Source organism: Lycorma delicatula, chromosome 9 (assembly GCF_047948215.1).
Source record: "Lycorma delicatula isolate Av1 chromosome 9, ASM4794821v1, whole genome shotgun sequence".
Classification (NCBI taxonomy): Eukaryota; Metazoa; Arthropoda; class Insecta; order Hemiptera; family Fulgoridae; genus Lycorma; species Lycorma delicatula.
The window spans coordinates 95,923,892-95,947,987 of NC_134463.1; the positions used below are offsets into that span (position 1 = coordinate 95,923,892).

Here is a 24,096-nt window from a genome sequence, read left to right on the forward strand (position 1 = left end):
GAAACTTTCGGACTTTTAGGCGGGACTTAGGTGGTGCCCCGTCTTGCTGATAGTAATGGCGTCCATCTGGTTGGTCATTATCATCTTGAGGAATTAGAAAATTTTGAAGCACGTCCAGATAAACGATACCTTTACCGGTTGTCTCCTGAAAGAAGAACGGGCTGTACAGTCTTTGTTTATGGTACAAAACACCATAGACCTTAGAGCTATCATGAATACGCTGCTAAGTTTCATGAGGGTTTTCACTACCCCATATTCAGCAATTATGGGTGTTCGCTTCGCCTCTGATGTGAAACGTTGACTCATCACTAAAATTACATTGTCTAAAAATGTATCGTTGTCTGCAATTCTATCCATCATTTCCACACAAAACTGCAGTCGAGCAACTTTTTCATCATCTGTAATATGTTGAACCGCGGTTAATTTGTACGGCTTCAACTACAATCGTTTAAGTAAGACGCGCCAAACAGTTGTTTGTTGAATTCCAGTCTCATGTGACCCATGTCAAGTTGATATCTTCGAACTACCTGGAAAGCTTTCTCTGAATTGTTCCATAGCAGTTTCAGGGACGCGTGGACGTCCTGGTGATTTTGTGTTTAACAGATTAACCTGTCTGGACGAAGGTTTGCTGTTATGAGTAAATTTTACGCCTACCAGGAGGAGGCTTCCTACCGTACTCACTAGGAAAATTACGTTGAATTGCAGTTACTGACTGCAAATCATGAAATCAAGGCCCACAGCAAGCAAGTTCCGCACCAGTAAATGTATCCATTCAACAATAGTAACAGTGCTTGTGGCCGAATTCGGTACTAATGAACTACACGAGTCAAAAATTGATTTTTTCTGTGAAATGAGACTTCCATCTCTTTAAGTTATCTAAATAAATTATTATATGCTTTTAAATATGTAAAGTACTTTTTTAATCACCCGGTACATCATATCCAGAAAAATAGGTTATTGAGGTCGGGGTCCGCTATTCTACGTCATTGTTCTCATCCATAAATTATGATTGTGGGTAAAACACATTTATTTAATAGTAAATATAAATGAATCAAAAATAGTTATTTTTAAATTAATTCTATTTTTATAGACGTCTCTATTATTTTCTGTCTCTGCCTTTATCATTCTAATTTTTGTTATTTTTGGATTTTAGATAACCTCTTTATTTTAATATTTAGTAACTTAATGGCCTAAAATACCGTTTTATTATTTGGAAATGTTTCATCCAAATAATAAAACAGTATTTTTTCATTTACACATTTTTAACTCATGGCAGTTGATCATTAATAAGTTAGTAGAGATTTAAGAGATATACTTCTATCATTAATTGTAATATAAATGTATAAAAAATTATAACAATGGCTTTTTTACTGATTGTACAATAAAGAAGAGATAAATAGAAACTGCTGCGACCTAAATAGAGATAAATACTTGAAAAGGTTAAAAAAACTAAAACAAAATGTACAGGGTAGAGTTTGAGACATTTATAGGTAAAAGAAAAAAAATTTTTCCGAAAACATTTAGCCAAAACTTTAGCTGTCTATCACGATTTTTTTTTTTTGTAAAAGAAGTTTCTTACGATTTACGGAAATCGTTACCAAAGTATAAAAGAAAATAATTATAACATCAACTTCCTAATCCTTAATTTTGGGCTGATTTCTAAAATTCTAAATTTGTTCGACTATAAGAAAATTAAAATTATTGTAAACGTGTAGGTTCTTTTTAGTGACATATATATTACTTTCCCGTCTAGATAGCGTTATAGCTCTAGAAGGAAAAGCATTGTTATCAGTCCAATTTGGGCATATGCGGTTTTCACCGCATTTTGACGTTTTAACGCCTAAGGCATCCAAAAAAACCGGATGTTAATGTTCGTACGTACGTGTGTGTGTTCGGTGCTGGCCTTTAAATCACCTTATATATCCAGACCTACTGGACCGTTTTGACCAATCTTGGTTAGATTAATTCTATATATGAGTTATTGATGACATTAAATGTTTAACTTAAAAGGTCGAGCGGGAGCTGTAAAAGGTGGTGAGGCCTGAGTATCCCGAGATTTTGCCTAATTAATGTCATATTTTGTTAACGATTAAAAAATAACAATATCTGCAAAAAAAACTTTTTGCAAAATCGCAACCCCACCCCCTAAAAAGCTGGTGTAGTCGTCTGCTATGTTGTGAGGGTCACAGGTGAGCGTAGAATTAAATAAATTAATAATATTTTAAGTGTAAAAAAATAATTCGGCCTGGCTAGGTCTCGTACTCAATCACCGGATTGATTCGGTACCTGGTATCTTAAGCCTCGTGGCTAAACCAGTCTGTAGGCCGTGCAAGCGAAATTTGTTCTATGTAAGTTGTGAAATTACATTAGTTTAATTAGTGCCTACTGTCGCCACTAGTCCCGCCACACCCGTGCGAATTAAATACGGTAGGCACGCGCGATTTAGTTAAAATCATTGAATTTATTAAACAAAAATTCTATATTTAAATAAAGTGATAAATATTTTAAATTAAGTTGCGTGTGTATACACACGCAATATCTGTGTGTTATTTCTATGAGGTCGAGAAACAACCCACAGTAGTAGGACTTCCCCAAAGTCCTATAACTGTGTTGTCAACTTTTTTGAACTGTTAACCATTTTATATAACAATTTTTTTTTCCAGTAATACGCGTTTTAAAGTGTGATAATTTTTAGAAATTCTCCATAATGTAGCCTGATATTTCTGAAACGAGTTCGCTTTATATTTATGGTAAGTCTATTCTTAAGAAATCTTTAACATATTTATTTTTACAACATTACTGTGTAAAAGTATAACAACTGTCATTTTTTAAGTCTGGTATACTCTTCCTTAAGTAAGATACTTGACATTTTTCAAATCTATAAAAAAAATACTTTTAATGGAAATTCATTAAAATATTTCATGATTTTATTTTTTATTTTAATCCTCAATCAGTTGACTGGTTTGAGTTATTTTCCATTCCTTTCTGTTCTGTGTTAATTTTTAACTTCAACACATTACTTTAACCTATATCCTCAATTATCTGTTTCATATATTCCAATGTTTGTCTTCTGAAGATTTTATCTTCTACTCGTCTCTTCAACCCCTAAATTAACCAACTTAGAAGTCTTAATATATGACTCGCCAACCTAGTTTGTCGCTTTATAAAATTTTGCCACAAATTCGATCTGTCTTAACTCTTTTTTTATTTAAATTTTATCAAACTGTTTAATTCTGAACATCCTCCTTTTTCAACACACGTTTTAATTGTCTCCTTTCTTTCATTTTTACTTCTTGATATTAAATTAAATTTGTATTAATTACTATAAAATATATTTTTAAAAAACTCAGTCAGTCGAGAAAATGAAGGAAAAGTGTTTCTGACCGAGAAGAAACTGGATTTCTAATAATTCTTTATGAAATTTTACAAAGCCTCAGTTTGAATCAACAGCAAGAACAAAAAAAAAACCCTTTATAATAATAATAATAAAATTATTTAATTTTTAATATGAAATTGCATAACAGTTTTATAAAACTGTATCACGAATAATTTTGTGAAAATAATGTTGTAAAACATTTGTAGATACTTATTTTACATTATACTCTTATAAAAAAATGTAGAATAAACTTACCATTTTGACTGTATTCTGACTATGTAATTTCCGACACCATACGGAATGGGAAAACCTTTTTTCCATAAAAAATCCATTTCCATCCTTTTATTTATTCAAACTGAAAACTTCTCTGTAATATTGTTGTAAAAGCATATGATGTAGTATAGGTATATTTTTTCCTCTTACAATAACAAACAAGACTCCATTTTCTTTTTATATTTTCCACTCTGGCGTTGATGATTGAATTTTTTAAGATAAAATGGAGGAACCTTCGTCTTTAAATTGCTTTGCTTAACAAAAAAATTTAAAAAAAACCTTTATTATTTTTTAAAAAAATTCTGAATTAACAAAGTTTAACGTAACTTTAAACTTGTCTAAACTTATAGATATACTAATTACGGGTATACTTTGTGTTCAACCATCCATAATTGTGCGTAATTATAATTCCCAAGTAGCAAATAATAAGAAGCAAATTGTAATTTGGTATAAAAAGAATTTTTTTTTTTTTACATTAGATGACTGGTAAAATAGAATTCTTCAGATGCGATATTTTCTTTCGTGACACAAATTATAAACTAATTATTTTAATAATTACGTATAATGAATAAAATTACGTTAATTACGGAACAGGAGAATGTAAACAAATAGTAATATATACGTTTTAAAATATTTTATCTTTCTAACATGAAACAACGAAACAATTGATGTGGCTTTTCCACTGTATTGTTATGTAACAGAAAAATGAATTAACTGTCGGTTATAATAGAAAAACGTAGTTAAAAACAGAAAAATTAGTAAGCTAATTTATACTCATATGAAAATCAAGAAAGTTCCAAACTGGCATAACAATGTACAAATAACACGCATTGTATATTAAGATTACAAAAAACTTAAATAATTTTCTGCAGCCTTCATCTGATCTCCGTATAACTTTACATATAAATATAAAAAATCCAGCAAAATGTATGTGATATCGAACAATATCATTTTTATTCATTAGAGAAAAATAACTTTGGTTGACTTAATTCGTTAACTCGTTAACTTTATTCTAAAGTCAACAGAGTTGCAATACTGGCGACCTATGACTTTGCTCGTGCGAGAAAATACTACTTAAGAGGAAAATAGCTAATAATAGTTTTTAAATAACTTTATTAATAAGTTTGAACAATAATTTTGTTAAACTTTCACCTAATTTCTTGTAAAAATTTGAATATAAGGATTTCCTACAATTATAATTGCTTACAAGGATTTTCTTACAAATAATATTAATAGATGTTGTTGGTTTAATGTAAACAGTATTTTTTTTTTGAATGGGACCACAAAATTTCAGAGATTAAGATCCGGACTTTGTGATTGCTAATCTAAAATACTAAATCTCTGATAATTGAGCCAATTCACGACTGATTTCTCTCTATGCTTTAGACCTCAACTATGTTGACAAATTATATCGGAGTCCACCATGACATTATTATTAACTGTAATAATTTTAAAGTATCTAAATACACAACTCGATTCGTAATTACGTCGATGAAGTGTTTGCGCTTATTTTTATAGTCAGTTGATTGATTGCTAATTCCGTAACAGATGCTGCTTCGTTTAATATTAGTAGGCGAGCAAGTGTTCAATTAACTTGAGATAATAATTTACTCTTTCGTCCATATTCGGGTGTTGAATATTTATACTATATTTTTTTCGAATTCTTTGAATGGTCGATTCAGATTCATTACGTTTTTGATCGACGTCCTAGAAGACAAACCATTTTGCAAATAATTTTTATATTATCTAATTAGACCTTATTTTTCATTTTTATCATTTCAAATTCATATTTAAGAGTAATAAATTTCAATTCAATGAGAAGTTCTATCTAGAATTCACGATTTTCTAAAAAGGAAGAGTTTATTTATTACCTATACTGACTTTTATAAATGCTTTTTTTATAGAAAGGTAGAGCTGTATTAAACCTTTATTTTGATTATAATTTTCAGCAGCTTGGAATGGAAAATCTCAAACGGTAAATTATGTAAAAAAAAGGAGTCTCAAAAGAGTAAAAAATAGAAATAGAAGTATCGTTTTTTTTTTAACAATATTTAACATAGCAGTCAGTACATAGCACAACAATCATGATACTTCTATTTTTATTTTTTTTTAAGAGGTGGAGGAACCCCATTTATATCAATTAAGGTTTTTATTTGTTTAATAATAATCGATTTTACACTAAGCAGTAATAAAAAAAATTGCTTCTATTTTAAATTATGTACATACTTAAGAAATTACGGGCACTATTATTTTTAAATATATATATTTTTTTGATTTTAAAGTACTGATATAAGCTGAAAATAAATGTAACAGTCTGTTGTTTTATTTCGTTAAAAAAAGTCAATGAATAGGTAGCCTATTTGTTTCGTGGTGGTGGGGAGGAGTGCTGCTTTTGTCTGACTTATAGTACACACCCATTAGGCAACAGGGCCATACAACCCATCACATTAAAAATAAGTTGGTATTATATGAAACCAAGTGGAACGTTAAAACAAATATACTTTGCATGCAAATGAAAATACGAAAGCTCGCGTTGGAGTTTTTCTGCGTTTAAAATGTAAAATATACATTTTAAAAAAGTTTAAAATTTCAGCTAGTAATTTATGAAATAAATTAACAGCAATATAAAAATATAATTTCAAGTTTTATATTTTATATGAACACGGGAAATTAATTTTAATACTGGATCCGAATAATTATATTACTGTTATAAGTTGGGAAATTGTAATAAAATAAACGGTTTTATCTCTGGAATTTTGGGTAAGGATGAAAAATCACAATCGACAAGGTCATTTTTTTTATTTACAAAGCAATATAATTTCTTGTAAGTAAACGAGAATTTAAAGCGGTGAATATTTTAACATGGATACTAATCAACTGTTTCGTTAGAAACAGGTTAATCGATGCTTTTTCATTCCTAATGTGCAAGTTGCAATCTCTTCAACTAGTGAACATCTCAAGCCTCCCCGAGGAAGAAGAACACCCTTCCCGTGACGTGTCTGGTCGCCACCCCACCTCCTCCGTGCTTAGCCATGAGTGTCTTAATCGATGGACATTTTCTTGCCATCAAACTGAACACATTCCACAGTCATCAGTCGACCTCGTGAGATGCCACTGATGCAAATTCCTCGAAGGACATTCACGTCAGTAAATTCTGTCCTAGTCAAGTTTTGCCTTCAAAGAAGACATCAGATACCTAAATCTACCAAGTAGCCCTCAGCAACTGCTAAACTAACAGCCTATCCGCGGAAAATCAAAGATCTCACGCGCCTAATTCTAGCACCATCTAAACCGTATGTACCCACATTACAATACGATTATTTCACTAATTTATGCCAGGACAGCATATTCAACTAGTGAACAACAAGCAACCCCCCCCTTACGGGCACAATTAGATGAGGATAATATGTATGACATGTTAATGAGGTGTGGTCTTGTACGGAGTGAGGCCGCTCATTCCTGAGACGTATAGTTAATTGAATCCCTACCACGTTGGTGGTTAGGATTCAATAAACCCGGTGGGGATACCCCTTCGGGGGCCCCCTATTAGAGGCGAGGCAAGGAGAAGACCTAGTCCCGACTGTCTGGGTGGTACTGCTGGAAAAGGCATGGCCGGGCTCAGCGTGCTAACTCAGATGGTTAGAGGCAACGGCAACTGAAAAGACACAGATCCAGTGGGGTTCCCTTCCGGAGAGACCCTAACTAGAGGCGAAGCATGCAGAAGACCTAGTCCCGGCTGCCCGGGTGGTGCTGCTGAGGAACGGCATAGCCGGGCCCAGTATGGCCACTCGGGTGGTTAGAGGCAATGGCATTCCCCTGGGCCAAGTTATGCTAGAAAAGCGGGTCCAGCCTTGGGAGGGCGTGTTGAGTAAAGGAAAATATCACCAAAGTACACCGGTATCTACAATATAGTATTCAAATCCGAATAAAGTAACTTTATTCTTTTACTAGGATTTGAAGCTGAGAACCTTCGACTTCGAAAATCGCGACGACGAGATTAATACTAGACCAGAACAGTAGGATAAAGTCAATCTTGAGATGCAGCTTTCTTTTTAATTAAGATTTGAATGTCATTCATTGATGGAAATTTAATAAAATTCTGTGTTAAGTAATCGTATACAGAGACAAAAAAAAATTAACTGTAATTATACGGACAGTGAAGAAACTGATCATAAATAAAGGAAAAATCTCTTTTTTTTTAATGTGAAAATGATAATTTAATTTCACATGGTATTTAAAACTTATCCGAATAACTAGATCGAGGATCGAGTCCAGATACCAAATTATGTACAAATATTTTCATATATGTTAATCAGTTATATCATTCTGGTTCACCAGGCCGGTTTAAATGATCAGGCGATATTATCCCAGCACGAAAAAGGATAGCACGACTTACTTTATTTTAGAATTTTCTACTAAAATATTTTTCATTGTTACCAGTTTAAATTTTATTTATCACAATCAGGTATTATTTCAGAGAATGAATTTCAGAGGACTGCACAAGAGGTCTTGTGCAGTCTTAGATCGACCATTTCTGAGATTTGTGGTTACCAATCACCAAAGAATACCGGTATTCGCAATACGACATTAGATGACATGAAACGTAGTAAAATTGACATGAGACAAAGCCAAATAAAAATTGTGTAATCATTCCTAAAAATAAGAGTATCCCGTGCCAGGACCATGTCGGTCAATTCAAAATATCTATTTAAAAGTTAAGTTTTGAAAAAAATATTGTAAAAGTACTCTTCTTCCAAGCGGTTGTTGTCAACAGGTTCTTGTTCTGTGGAAACGTTTTTCTTGCTTTTCTGTTAGCAAATGACAGACAGATTCCCCCCTTTTTTATGATCTATCCATTCTCTTTCTTCTTGGTTTATTTCTTTTTCCTCGGTTTAGAATCTGGTGACATGAATCAGATCTCCATTAAGTTCAGAAATTTTAAGGAACTCAAAGAGTCATTTGCGATCTAGTGAGTAGCTAGATGGCTATTCAGTACCTGGTAGCTCTGTTTCTTTTTTATTAATTAAACAATATACTAACTGGTTGAAGTGTCTATCGGAATAAGCTGAATCTTATATCTCTCATTAAATAGAAATATGTACGTACGTAGTGCTTTTTAAAAATCTTAAAGTCTTTTAAAAATAAGTATCCTTAACTTTCCTAAAAATTAAGATCGTAAATATTCTTTAAAAATTAACAATATGCATTTAATTTTCGTTTTTGAACCAATTAAAAAAGAATGAATTTAGAAAAACTTTATCCTTACCTGAAGCAAATCTTTTGTCCAGAATTATAATCTAGATGGAAAAAAGGAAATTACACATTTACTGATTAGGGAAGGCTCAAAATAATTAATTTTCACTCAAATTCTAAAAGAGTACAAAACCTACTAATTTATTTTAAAATAATTTTTGGATGATTTCAAGATATCAAGTATCTCAATTAACCACATATCTTAGGAACGGTCGACCTGAGACTGTACAAGACTACACTTCATTTACGTTCATACAAATCATCCTCATTCATTCTCTGAAGTAATACCTTACGATGGTTCCGGAAGCTAAACGGGAAAAGAAAGATATCTGTATCAAAATAAAAAGAATATAGATTAACTAGCCGGTCAGGGCTCTTCGCTCACCCGCCGTATCCGCCTACTTTATCCCTTAAGCGTTGGTAAACCTCATGGTTATGAGAATATTAAATATATAAATTCATTAGTCATTTTATTAGTTCAATTTACTTCAATATATTTCTGTTGCCATGGTGATGGAAATATAATGAAGTAAAATGACTAATTTTTTTCCCTCAATGAATATCTGTAATACCTTAACCTCCAAGGAGGCTAAGACCTCGATCTATGGGTTAAAACCTTCCCTGAAATAACCGAATATACCCGGAAAATTTGAAACCGGTCGTTTGGTTCTCGCGAGATGATATTGCAAACAGACAAACGTTTTCATTTATACAGTGATTAAGGAGGATAGGGAAATAAATTTGGAACTGATTGCAGAGTTTTAAATAAGTAAAAAATTCATATAAACATATGTCCAAAAACGCCTTGTTATGGAGTTACGGCTACCAAAAGATTTCGCCCTGATTTCAGTTTCTCCAGTGAAATGAGGTCATACTGAAATTTTACGGCATTATATAAGGGATAACCTTGATGATTTCTTATGTTCTTTGATCTGAAAATTCTAATAAAACAGTTTCCAGAACTGTATCTCTAATAATTTTCATGATATCCAACGTAAAACAGAAAACTTTTTTTTTTTTTGTTTGTTTTAGGTTTGAGGTACAATAACGTAGTTAAGAGCCTAATAAATGCGAAAATTTTATTACCAAAACTTGTAAAGAATTTAATTCTGAGAGAATTGATGTAATAAAGTCCATCAAAAACAAATCAAGTTTTTTAATAAAAACAAAACAGAACAAAAATTAATAGAAAAATGTTACGAATTTATAAAAATTAAAAACAGCTGTTTTTAATCGCTGTGATTTATACCGTATTAATTTACAAAAATGTTCGAAAATTCCACCATTGACATCGATGCACTCAACTCGTTTCCTTATATTTGCTATCACCAACCTAATGATATTTTCCCGTTCCTCGATGAGGACAACAGCATTGAAAATGTGAACTATCAGTTCACAGTAGTGTGTCTACCTTTTTCTTGCGTATCTCGCATTTTATCCATCCCTATAAACTGTAATCTAAGGAAATAAGGTCACAAGATCTAGGTAGCTAGTTTACCGGCCCTCTACGTTCAATCAATTTAGTAAATTTTTCATCTAAGAACTGTCTTACTTCATTCATGATATGTGTGATGCTTCATCAAGTTGGTAGTACATTTCAATTCTTTTCACCAATGAAAAATTGTCAAGTACTGGAAAAAGTTCAATTTTTTTTAAAAATTCCAGATAATTTCTCCTCATCACACATTGTTCTGGTGTGAAAGGGCCTATTAATTGATTTTCAATAATGCCACACCAAACGTTCACCGAAAATCGTTGCTGGAAATTTGATTCAACTACAGTATATGGGTTTTCTTCAGACCACCCATGTGAATTCCGTGTGTTATTTATGCTATTACGGGTAAAAGTAGCTTCGTCCGAGAATAGTTTAAATGGAATTAAGTGGTAATTATTGTTAAAGCATTAAGAAAACTCAGTCGTCTGGCATGGTCTCCAAGCTGGAGTGTTGAACTTTCTGAACATGTTAAGGACGCAGTTCGTAAGGATGTAATGTCCTCCTAATTGTACTCTGTGGAATGTTGAGTCGTGTAGAGATTCTTTCCGTGCACGTTGTAGGAATAAGCTGTACACCTAAAGAATGTTTTTAGATTGAGGTTCAAATGAAACATGAGCACTAAGAAGTGTACCACTTTCAAAAAGAATATTAAAATTTCTACAAAATATTTTATGGTTTGGAATTATTCGTCCAGGATTCCTAGTTGGCATTCTTCCATCGTAGCTGAAGCACTTCTATCGCAAAAGCCGTACACAAAAATTATATCAGCATATTTTTCATGGGTCAAGAGACGCGATATTTTTCAAACCAAAAAATTCAAAACGGAAATTTCACTTTTCAAAATCAGATTCAATTGTACCATGTAGGTACATTTAAGATTACAGAAAACTTAAAAAGACTTGATTGTTAAAAATAATTAAACACAATCAGAATTATGCCAAAAACATCTAAACCGCCTAACTTTTATTATCAACACAAAATCACAATTTTATGATAAAACTTAGTAGTATTCAAATTAATTTTGAAGCATATAGTTAGTGTTGCTGAGCTAATTTTTCAATGTTCTAAATTTATTGCGTTAAAAACAGCTTTCTTTAATTTTTATAAATTCATAACATTTTTTTGTTAAGTTTTGTTCTGTTTTATTTTAATAATAAAAGTTGATTTGTTTTTAATAGACTTTATTGCATCAATTTTCTCAGAATTAAATTTTCTATAAGTTTTGGTAATAAAATTTACGATTTATCAGCAGTGTAACACAGTTATTATACTTCAAACCTAAAAAAAACGTGTTTTTCATCAACGAATTTTTCTGTTTTATGTTGGATATCATGAAAACTACTAGAGACACAGTTCTGGGAGCAGTTTAATTAAATTATTTAGGTCAAAATACATACGAAACCATCAAGTTTACCACTAATATACTGAAATTTCACCGGGAGACTGAAATCCGTGTGAAATGTTTCGTTAGCCGTACGTAACTCGATGACAAAGCGTTATGACATGTGTTTCTGTGAATCTTAATCCCTATTTCAAGTTCTAGATTCAGTTTAAAAATTATTTCTCTTTCCTCTGAATAACTCTGTACATAAGATAAAAATTTTCCAATTTTGTTTTTTAACAATATTTTTAACATACAAAAAAATAATTTACCAGAAATTTCAAATAAAATAATTTACTCGTAATTAATATATAAAAGAAAATATTTTCATTTCCTATTTTAAATTCGTATCGTATGACATTAATTCCTTATTTAATTAACTGTGAATTACCAAACCAAGTGAATAAATTAATTACAAAAAGTAAATTATCATAAAATAATAATTAAGAACATCGTAAAATTAAACGAAAAATAATTACTTTCAGATTCATTTTAAATGTACATTTCAGTAAATAAACAGCTTTATTTTCCCTCTTTCTCGTTACTTAAAAATCGAAGTTAATAAAGCTTATAGCAATTTACAATCCGATTTATGTAAATCCCTCTGAAAATTATAAAGATAATTAAATTTGTACTCCTGAAGCGATATTAAAAAAACATTACCGTAATCTACTTTGTATTTAAGAGATAATATTTGCAATATGTTATCGGATTATACTAGAACAATATTCATTTACAACATAGAATTAAGAGAAATATCTCTGCTATATATATATATATATATAATGTTTTTAAACAACATTTTAATTTTATTCTCAATTAACCGCTGTTTAAATTACGTTTTCAAAATTTTCCTTCATACAAGATTGACAATTTTTTAGAACATTCAAGAAAAAAAGGAGGTTCTTAATTTGATCCCAACGTGAACATCCCCATAAATTATGTAAGCGTATATTCGAGATTTACTTTTACCAAACGGATCGATTTAAATTACTGATAATTTTTCTTTTAGAGGAAGTTCCTTTGGTAATCCAATAGTAAATTTCTTTGACGTTTTTTTAATAAATGATGAATTAAAAGGTTCATAGACAATTTGAAGGTAATTTTTTATATTTATTAATTAATATTGAATTACTAATACGTAACGATGTATGTAGTCCTAATTAATTCTGATATTTTAAGTGTATTCACGTACATTTAAAAAAAAATGAATTAAAAAATTTCAAGCAAAATGTAATAAATATTTCCGCATTTTAAAGAACCTTAGCTCACGCTCGTGAGTAACTATATAACTTCATTTCTATGAATTCTTATCAACAGGCAGGGTTTTACTATTTTTAATTATTCTATTCGAAATTTTCATACAGGTAGAATTTGTTTTTTTTATACCTATTAATGTTATATAGAAAGCCGATAGTTCTTTTGTTTGTCCGATTGTTTATTTGTATGTATTCGCATTGTGCGACAACCGACCGACCGATTTCTTTTAAATTTGCCGGATACATTCGTGTTTTACCTAGGGAAAGGTTTTAAGCCACAGACCGAAGACCTAAACTCTTGGGTAAAGTTGTCAAGATATTCATAAAAGTTGAAAAAATATTTAAACTAATTTCTATCACATGACAACAGAAATAAGTTGTGAAGTTTTACTCGTCACAATTTTGTGTACTATAGTTACTACTTGTTTGTCTTTTATAAATTATCTTCTTTTTCAGGTTCCTATAAAGCCAATTTGTTATTTATCAATATTATTGTTACGACCATGAAGGTAACGAACACTGCTGCGGCTCTGGATTGAAGTTAATGGAGAGCGAAGCGAGATGTGTGTGAGTGATAGCGAGATGTGTTTGTGTGTGTGTGACCTCCGGACAGACGGTAATGGTAAGCGAACTGAGCTCTTCGGCCCTGGAGTCGGCTCCGTGACCCCGGGAGGCCACTGGCTAGACGGTCGAGCAAGCGAAGCAAGCCCTGACTAACTAGTATTTTTAAAAAAAATAACTACAAGACGTTTTAAAAAAAATAATCGAAAAAATATTAAAATATAAAATACTCAAAATAAAATGTATATAAAACGTAAAAAGTGTAAAAAATGTAAATTTAAAATGTAAAAGTGTAATGTATGTAAAATGTATGTATAATAAAATATTCAAAAATATTATCCAATTTTTAAAGTCAGCTTCAAAGTTAGTAATCTTTTGTTTGTTAATCTGGCTCCAAAGCTCCGAATTAAAAAAAAAAAAATTAAATTGAAAAAAGTATATTATATTTGTATAAATTAATGTTTCCACTTGCCAACAATATTCAATGTTATTTGTCCTAGCGTTTTCGGAGTCACTTCTCCATCATCAGTGTTTTGTTGAAGTTGTTAATTTAATATTCATATGTATAAATTCTCTATGTAAAACTACAATTAAATATAAGTTAAAATTGTTATGTTCATAATAGTCGAAAATCTTACGGACATGACGTTACATTCTTATTTACGTAAAAATTATTTTATTATTTGACGATTTACTATTATGATCATAACAATTTTAACCTAAATTTAATTATAATAATACACATATAGAATTTATACACATAAATATTAAATTAACATTAAAAAATTCCTGATGATTGAGAAGTGACTCCGAAAGTGCTAGGACACATGCATTGAACATTGTTGGTAAATGGAAACATTAATTTATCCAAATTTTATTAATACCAACGGTGCCAAACGCTTAGAAAATTAAGTTTATGATATTATTTTTAATGGGGTTTTGAAGTCCGTTTTACTAAAAAGGCTTTTTTTTAATTTAACATAGCAATATTTTTATTTTTTCAACAAAAAAAAATCCACGAAACGTTACTGACGTTTACTGAGCCTAACATTCCTAAAATTAATACTTCTTCAAACTGTAATTAATAAATGTGTTACTTTATTGGTGAATTTTATATACGCTTAGGTTTACAAATCAACAAAAAATAATTAGATATCGGTCTGTTCAAAAGCCAACAGATTGTGATACCGTTTCTAGTCTGTTTATATTGTTTTTATTTTTTTCATTTTCTATTCCTTTATGATAATAAAAACTAGAGATAATGGTTTTAGTGAAAAAAAAAATTATTTTGCGTAAATCTCATTCAAATAAATTATTTATTTGTACATTATTATCATTATTTTTTCTTTTTTAATAAAAATATATCTTTTTATTATTTTCTTGACATTTTTAAGATGAAGTTTGAGAAAATGCTTATTTTCATTTTCTTTAGTTTGTTTTTTCTTTCTTTCTAAATATAAACAGTTTTATTACTTTTAACTTATCTATTGTATGGTTTCATGCAAAAAAATAGTCTGTGATTTACGTAAGAATGATCCTTAGTGGAATTTAAATTATTTATGATGACATTTCACGTTTACGAACTACATTAACATAGAATACTTGATTACAATACTACTACAAAACTTTTGTATTTGAATTGAATTTATTTTTATTTTCTATCGATTAGTTTGTTATTATAATAATCAATGTTATTTATTTATCAAAAAATAATTTACACGATTAATTATTTTATAAGAATTATAATTATTAGTATATTTTAATTTGTATTTTTCTTATTTTACAGGTATGTTATGATTTAATCCAGGTTTCTGATAATTCTTCTACAATAAAATTCATTTGAAATTATATATCAAAGGTACATAATTATGTTACAGTTAAGATCATATATAGATAATGAATTTTAAACGACATTTTTTCGTGGGATTACTTAATGTGAGTAAACCCAATTTTTAACATTTAATCTCTATTTAAAAATTTGTGATAATAATCTGTTACTTAAAATAATTAAAGGAAATTTATTATTATGTATGTATTTCCCCCCCCCAACACTAGGAAATAAGTATTTTTAAATAAAATAAATTTAATGACTGCACAGAATTATAAGTTTGCAGGTTTATCCGGTGATTAATTTTAAGTATTTGTAATTGATAGAAATTCATCAAAAGTTTTTTAAAATTTTTTAACTATAAAACGAAAAGGTTTACACAAAGAAAATATAGTTCCGAAGACTACATTACAGTAAAGAATAAATAGTATCAATAATTGTATTTCCCGGGTTCTAATCCTCCTGGTCAGGCATGACATTTTTCATACGCTAAAAAATTCCAATTCCGTATCCCAAGAACAAGATTGGGTTTTAAAAAAATTATATAACTAGCAGACCCCCGGCAATGCTTCGTTTATTGCTAGATTTGAAATATACATAGATAAATATATAAATTGTAGTATACACATATATATATATATATATATATATATATATATATATATATATAAACAACTGAAAGTTTGAAAAAAAAATTAACAAAATGAACATTACGGAACTTCACAAAATTTAACCTTTCCCTTTTACCCTTTTCCCTTTACACTTCCCCTTTTCGTTTTCCCCTTTTCCTCATTTTACTTTTTCCATTTTTCTTTTTCCACTTTCATTTTTGTCATACTCTCTTTCCCTTTCCCAAACTTCCCCCTTTACTTTTCCCCATTTCCTTCCCTTCATCCCCTTTTCCTTTTCTTTCCCAGTTTCTATTTCCCTTTTCCCTTTCCCTTCCAATTATCTTTTCCTGTTTTGCCTTATCCCCTTTTTTCAATTTTCCCCTGCATCCCTTTTACCCTTTTCGATTTTTCCTTCTTTCCCTTTTCCGATTTTTCCCTTTCCCCCATTTCCCGCGAGTAAATCGTTCCAGCAGTTTTTTACTCTATAGCGGACACACATATCGGAAACACTGAAATAGAATCGTACAATATTTAGTATAGCGTGTGTTGCTTTTACGTCCAACAGATAGCGCTGTTTTTAAAAAAAAGCATGCTTATACCTGTCACAGGTGTGATATTTTAGGCATATATAAATAGTAGGTATATAAAAACACGCACGTATTCGAATGCAACGTTGTGTCAAAATTTCAAACTAAGCGGTGAAGAAATTACGGAGATTTAAGATTTTGAACATACGAATAATTTACATTTGTATTAATATAGATAGATAGACAGCTCGAAAACTTATTCTATCAATAATGATCCTGAAGTTTCATTATTGAATAATGATAGGAAATCAATAGCCTTTTTGAAATTTAAATTTATTAACAATCCTTTTGTCAAAATTTGCAGTAATAAGAACATTAAACGAATGTCTTCTCCCTTAAGATTTTATTCAGAAGCGGGTGTAATTCTTTGGTTGAAGGTTTATCTTTTTTAATTAAAATTTTTTATCTATTCAAATTTAAAAGAGTGATGTGGATAATCTGAAACGGAGGTTTAAGTAGTTTAGTTATTTTTAGCTTTATTTACATTTTTAATTGGGATTGCCACAATGTTTACCCCTTAATTTGTCCCAAGAATTATAGTCGGTTTATTCTACCAAAGGCGCAGAAATCAGGGTGAAATCGTTCGCCAGCCAACACTCGCTAACGAAGCTTTTACCCGCTCTATGTTTACACGAACTTTTTTCTTTTATTTCTCCCGTAGAACATGTCCTGAAACTTTTTACATTAATTGTGAATCATTCTGTATATATATATATATATATATATACATACATACATCTTTTCCGTATTGTCTACCGATGAAATTGCTTATTAATCGAAATAGCCATCTAGAGGTTTAGCTTATTCTTTATTTCATTTTCTAGTTTATCTCAATGGTGTTGTACCAAAACTCGTTATTTGCATTGTATAGTGAGTATTCCTCTATCATGAAAAAACTCTCAGATATTTTACGCTAAACAAAAACGGATTTCAACTAAACACACTTCAACGTTACGATTATAAAAATGCGTAATTTACATCAAACGTAGATTTCAAATACATTCTAAATTCTTTATTGCTTAATTTAAAATAAAAATCTCAAGTAATAACATAAGACGACGCTAGGGTGAGAACAGAAGCAGCACCATTCACAGAAGATGATTGCAAATAAGCGTGAAAATCTGTTGAAGTAATTAAAAACAATTCATTATATTATAAAATTTTATTCTATTTGTCTGTTACCAAAGAATTTCATCTATTTCAAGCAGCTATAATATTAAAGTAAGAACAGATGAGAACAACAATACTTCTTGGCAGTGGCGGCTCGTAGCTAAAATTAGTGGTGAAGCAGCTCCAGAAAATTTTTTCCTGATCCTTTTCAAGGCGTGGTTAAATTTTTCTGTAAAATAAAAGAATTGAAAAAAAATGAGTCAAATAGAGTAGCTGGAAGTAGGATTATAATCTAATTCTACACTTTATCACATTCAAGAATATGGTCACGAATATGGTCAAGAAGATGGTGTTTTTAAGCACAACATGCTTAAAAACCGTATTCGGTTCAACCGAATAAATAATAAAATATCAATGCAGAAAATATTTTATAGTATCATTAGATAATAACTTAATAAAAATATCCGCTTAAAAACACTATAGTCCAATAGTGATTAATTGAAATTTCTATGTACACACAAACAAATACATAATTAGTTTTTACTAATTATCTTCTCTTTCGTCCTTCCAGCGTGTTTTTGGACACCATTGGCAATCAAAGAGCCCTTGCTTTCTGCCGTCTTCTTATCACTACTGAAAAAACAACTAAACCGTTTTCATATTCCATCCACCGATTAAACTAGAAAAGGGAACAAACAAGGAACGTTACTTGCACAAGCGGAGTAAGAAAAAACTACCTTCCAACCAGCACGCCAGGGTCGGCACTGCGAAAGCGACAGTGGTCTCTCTTCCTCGTAACCTCGCTTGCAGCTTCCTATGTGCGTACGCGCACAACAGCCAAACACCACAGCACTGGAACTGTGAAGCGGACAGTTCCATACAAAGATTTTTCTATCTTTTCATAAACTGGGGGATGGCTACTGACATTAAGTTTAAGGATTACATATTGTACAAGTACAAAGAAAAAATTAGAGAAAAAGGATTTATAATTTGCAAATCGTAGGAAGGTTGAATCTTTTTTTTTTAATTTTCTGTCCGTCTTATGGAACAAGATTAATATGTAAAATTATAAGTTAAATCTATGGTTTCTTCCCGTTTCCGTATTGTGGAATTTTCCGTCTTGAAGAGATTAATTTCTATAAAATTATGTCGGTCTTGGGAAACCGTACGTTCTGAAGAGGTTTCCGTTTTTTAGAGGTTCCGTTTTGAAAAGGTTTCACTGTACTAATAATAAAATTATTATTATACATTAAACGTTGAATAAATTCTACTTTTTTAAGTTGATAAATAAACTAAACTTTTTTGAAGTTAATAATTACATTTTAATTTTAACCAGTTGACAGGATTTAAACATTAACTAGCTAGCTAATACTATTTTTAAATAACGGGGTGGGTTATATGATATGGATGCAATGCACTTTATGGTATATGGTCAATATGGGACGGGTTTCCGTGGGCGTGATCGTTTAGTGTGAAATTTACTTCTTCCGGTTACGGCTATATATTATATAACTACTGTATATATGGACTGTAATCCCGTAATAATAATCTATATTTTAGTACCACGCGACCAACTATGTATAAAACTATTACCTACAATGGTTTTTGTCGTAACACAATTCCTTTACTTAATGTCACATTACTAAATTTATTTATCAAGGTTATATTTTTACACGCTGGAAATAAATTTACGGTATACGTAAACCTTTAGTCGACTTTATTTCCAGGCTTTCCCGATAACCCTATTTTTTTCAAATGCTTGAGTTTTTTTTATAATTACATATTAGATAATGAAAATTATATTTTCCAGGTAGGAAAAACATGATATTCGCATCCTATACGATGTCCTCTATTTTCTTATACCCCCCCCCCCCCCGATTAATAATTTTTTTTAGATATCATTTTGTAAAGTAATAGGGGTAGTAGAAATACAAGAAATAATTAATTTAATGACAACGGATGTAATATATCATCATATCCGTTAACTGCCCTCAGACATTTCCTAATTTCCTTTTAAGTAATTTATAAGTTTTGCTCTTTTTTTTCTTAGCAGTTCTACATAATCCATCTATCTGTTTTAATCAACTCTTCTCCTTTCATGATACGTTCCAATCAGTCCCTTTTTCTTTTTCAACTTAATCAATTTAAATTTTATTCAATTCATTTTGTTTATTTCACTTAAAATTCTTTTTCTCTTCTTAGTTTTTTCTAATAATATTAATGCTTATAATTTAAATGACTCCAACCTTTTTATTTGTGCCTTTTCCCAGTTGTCTACGTTAATAGATGTAAAATTTCCAGTTCATTCAAATTTAAAAAAAATATAATCCAATTGTCAGATTTTTGCATTTTCGTCTGTTATAGTTTTAACGGATGTAAGTAATTGGATGAGAGGGCTCTTCTCAATGTTTTCAGTACTCAAAACTTCTAAATATTAAAATCTTAATTTTAAGATTATATATATATACGAATGTTTGTCTCTGTTTACATAACAACCTCAGGTAAAATATAACAAAGTATTTTTCTAAATGAAGTGGTTTATCACTGGAATTTTAATATGAATTTAAAAAAATAAATTTGAATAGTAGGATGCGAAAGACATTGAGGATAAACTATATCTTGAATTATGAAATTAATTAAATTAATCGAAATAATAATAATTAATTAATAAGTAATTATTATTATATTTATTATTATTATTTATAATTATTAATTTATTAATGAAAATTTCTCATGGTTTTTAGTCAAATAATAATAATAATTCTATCAAAAACAAAATTTAAAAAATATTTGATGTCTTAAAAAAATTATATTTTTTTATTTTGAATATTTTAACTAGCCGACTTATAACTTATGTTAAATTACTTTACTGTTAGCATATTTATTTAAGTATGAAAACGTTTTTCAATATTTGTTCCTTAATATAATATAAAATAACTATATTTTGTATACATTTTTTTGTTATGAAAGAGCGAGCATGAACAGGTATAGTGTCATTAGCCCGGTGGAAATTGGTAATTTATGAAAAAACACCGTATCTGACCGGGATTCAAACCTGGGACCATCGCATGACATGTTAAAATGCTACCGACTCAGCCACGAAACAATTACAAAAAAACTTTTCAATAAGATTAAAAAATAAATTATTTTTTATTTTTTTAACGATAAATTAAAAATGTAATTCCTTAAAAATTGTTAATACGATTATCACAAAATTTTAATGTATACAAAGTGTATCAAAAAGTTCTCTTAGAACTTTCGTATCCTACTTTTCTCGGAAAATAATAGAAAAAATAAATATAAACATTTGTCCTAAAAATGCTTCGTTTGCGAGTTGCGGCTAGTGAAAAATTTCGCTCGGATTTCAGCTACCCCGGTGAAATGAGGTCGTACTGAATTTTTTAGGACATTAATTAAGGAGCGAAAATAGTGATATTTATGGTTTTTGACCTGAAAAAACGAATAAAATAACGGTCCAGAACCGTATTTGCAAAAACTGTTTTTGAAAAATCTGGGGTGAAACCCAAACCAACTGAAGTAAAAGACCCAATTTTTTATGTTTAAAGTACAATAATTTTATTAAATGGGTGATAAACGCGCAAAACTTTAAACAAATTTTTAGAGAATTGAATTCTGAATAAAATCTTGTAAGATAAGTTTAATTAAACAAAGAATGGTTAGAAAAATCAGAATTTTATTTTAAAACAGTACATTACTACATTTGTCGGAAAAGTAAAATTTAATATAAACAAAAAATGTCAAAAATTTGTTAAAACAAAATTTGCTGTTAAAATAGTGGAAACTACACTGTTATAAATGTAAAAAAATAAAAAATTATATAGATAATTTTTTTTTAAATGTAGGTTTAAAATAGGTTATGAAAGTTCCTGGAGAACTTCGTGTTACATTCTGTACATATTATTTTGTAATAAGACCTTTCTTGTTTATATTATTGGTGGCTAAAAAAAAAATTACATATTAATTTAAAATAGTTCATTTAATTAAGATTTTTTTCATCTAAAACTTTACTATAGAATAGAATATAAATCTATAACAAATTATTAAATACAAACATAAAAGGCCTATGTAATAAACATTTATTAATATTAATTTATGAATAATTTTGAAACTAAATAGAAGGGAAAAATATAACAGTGAAAAGAATTTATTTTAAAATTATTAATGATGCAGTACCGTGTTCGAATCCCGGTTAGACATGACATTTTTTATACGCTACAAAATTCCATTTGTATATTTCCAGATACAAGCTTCAAAGCTTCTGTGGTGAATTAATTCAAGCAAAAAAATGTAATAATAAAATAGATAGTTTGATTTTCCAGACAACTGACCTGATGATTCTTATCGACCGACAATTTGGCTTGAAATTTTTGAAATGAAATGTTTTTTACAGCATCTTCTATGAAAAAAACACTACATTATAATTAGAGACATAATACTGGGAATTTGAGACTTCCGGGAAAATGTTGACAAGAAGGATTTGAACGATTTTAAATTAAATTTTTAATACAACAAAAAACTGAGTACCATATATTCAGATGGATTGAAGATGTGATTTCAACTAAAAAAAGTTTTTTTTTTAATTATTGGACTTATAGATTTACTTCATGCATGTGTTCAAAGTCAGACACTTTGTTTTAATATAACTTTTAATCTTTTTTGGTAGTGAAACTTTACGCCAACGGATCTCGAAAATTTCTAACGATCAAAAGAAGTTTACTAAGTAAAATCCAGGGTCAAAAGAAACAGAGTAAAGATACAGACTGAAATCTAACAAGGAGATATTAAAAAAACAAGAAAACCTAGAAAGAGCGATAAGGACAAAAATGTTAAATTTCTTGGGACATATTTTAAGGATAGTCTGAAACAGATAAAACAATTATTGTTAAATAAACAAATCTTTGATAAGTTGACGAACATGAAAACGAAATCAAATTACCTGAAACAGATAGAAGAGGACCTTTAGAGAATAAGCACGAAAGAAGCAGAATCTTGTGATAGAGATAACTTCGGAAGAATGATTTACAAAATAAAATTTCTTGTGACAGAAAAAAGAAGGACAAGAAGAAAACCGATGAGCGAAAAAGAAGTCATGCCGAAAAAATGAGAAACGCATGAAGGAAGAGAAAAAGCTAGAAAGATGCGATACTTGCGCGGTTCTGAGTTTCTCTTTTCCCCGTGAAAAAAATGTAACTAAAATACAATGCGATCATTTTATCGTGTATCATGATATTGTATACTACAATTCTACTATCGACTACAGTACAGAGATACTTTGATTTGATTCATGGAATGTAGTTATGCACAACTGGCAATGTTTTAGAGCAAGTGTTGGAAATGTTCATAATTTTCCTGAAAGCATATCCGAACCCTTCGCTCTATATTTTTGACACACTTCGTAGAACATCAGGACTAATGGAATTCATCTCTGCAGTAATGGCATGCTCCAGGTCTTGTAGAGTATGAAGGTGTGCTTAAATAAACTCCAGAGAAAGAAGTCTGGTGATGATAAGTTAGGGGAACGATGGGGCCACAGATCTTTTGAGATCGTGCGATTACTAAAAATTCCATAGTGGATTTGGATGTATGGAACGTTGTTCTATCTTGTTTTAGGTAACAATAGCATACATCAGGTCGGAGAAGAGCTACATAAAAAAAGATTTCATAATTATATCCAGGTGTACCGGACTGTCAAGGGTTTCGTAAAAAAAAATCGGGCCCACTATTCGTCGTCGAGAAATCGCACACCAAACCCTTACATTCTGTAAGTGTAGCGGTGATTCATGTAAGATGTGTGGATTTTATGTTGACCAATATTTGTTTTTTTTTAATAATAATGTGACCGCTAAGATGAAAATACGCCTCATCACTAAAAAGCATATTATCCAGTATGCCCATCTCATTACTTTCCACCTGGTTGATAAACCACTAGCGGTAGTATCTTATTCTTTTTACAGTGTCTGGGGGTTTCAGTTCCTGTACGCAATATATTTGGTATACATGTTTACCTATTTTCTTTGTGCCTTTTGTGAAATTCCGTGCGATATTCCTGTCTGGCATGGAAATTTACGCAAACCTTTATTTACTTAGACTCTGTTCAAGTAATGCACGTGTGCGATAAAATGATCGCACTGTATTATAAATTTTATGAAACTAATACTACTGAGACATTAAATGTTTCAATAATACATTTATTGGAATCATTCTGAAATAAACAATTTTAAACATAAAGTAATTATTTCTTTTTAACTAAATTAAAATTTATCAAGTGTAGAGAAATCAATTAATCTGTTAATAAAAAAAATATTATAATGAAGATGATTCGGTAAAAAGAAGGACTTAAT

At 30.0% G+C, this 24,096-nt stretch overlaps 1 protein-coding gene and 1 long non-coding RNA gene across 3 annotated transcripts in view; both read left to right on the forward strand.

The window, feature by feature from the left end:
• The window catches only part of tau (microtubule-associated protein tau), a 473,926-nt gene that overhangs the window by 42,256 nt on the left and 407,574 nt on the right, over positions 1–24,096 (forward strand). The gene's annotated exons all lie outside the window — the stretch shown is intronic.
• The window catches only part of LOC142330492 (uncharacterized), a 190,393-nt gene that overhangs the window by 1,040 nt on the left and 165,257 nt on the right, over positions 1–24,096 (forward strand). For both annotated transcript variants that reach the window (XR_012757786.1, XR_012757787.1), the window contains exons 2-3: positions 2,664–2,750; positions 15,385–15,533. This is a non-coding gene — a long non-coding RNA (uncharacterized LOC142330492). The remainder of the gene's footprint in view (positions 1–2,663; positions 2,751–15,384; positions 15,534–24,096) is intronic.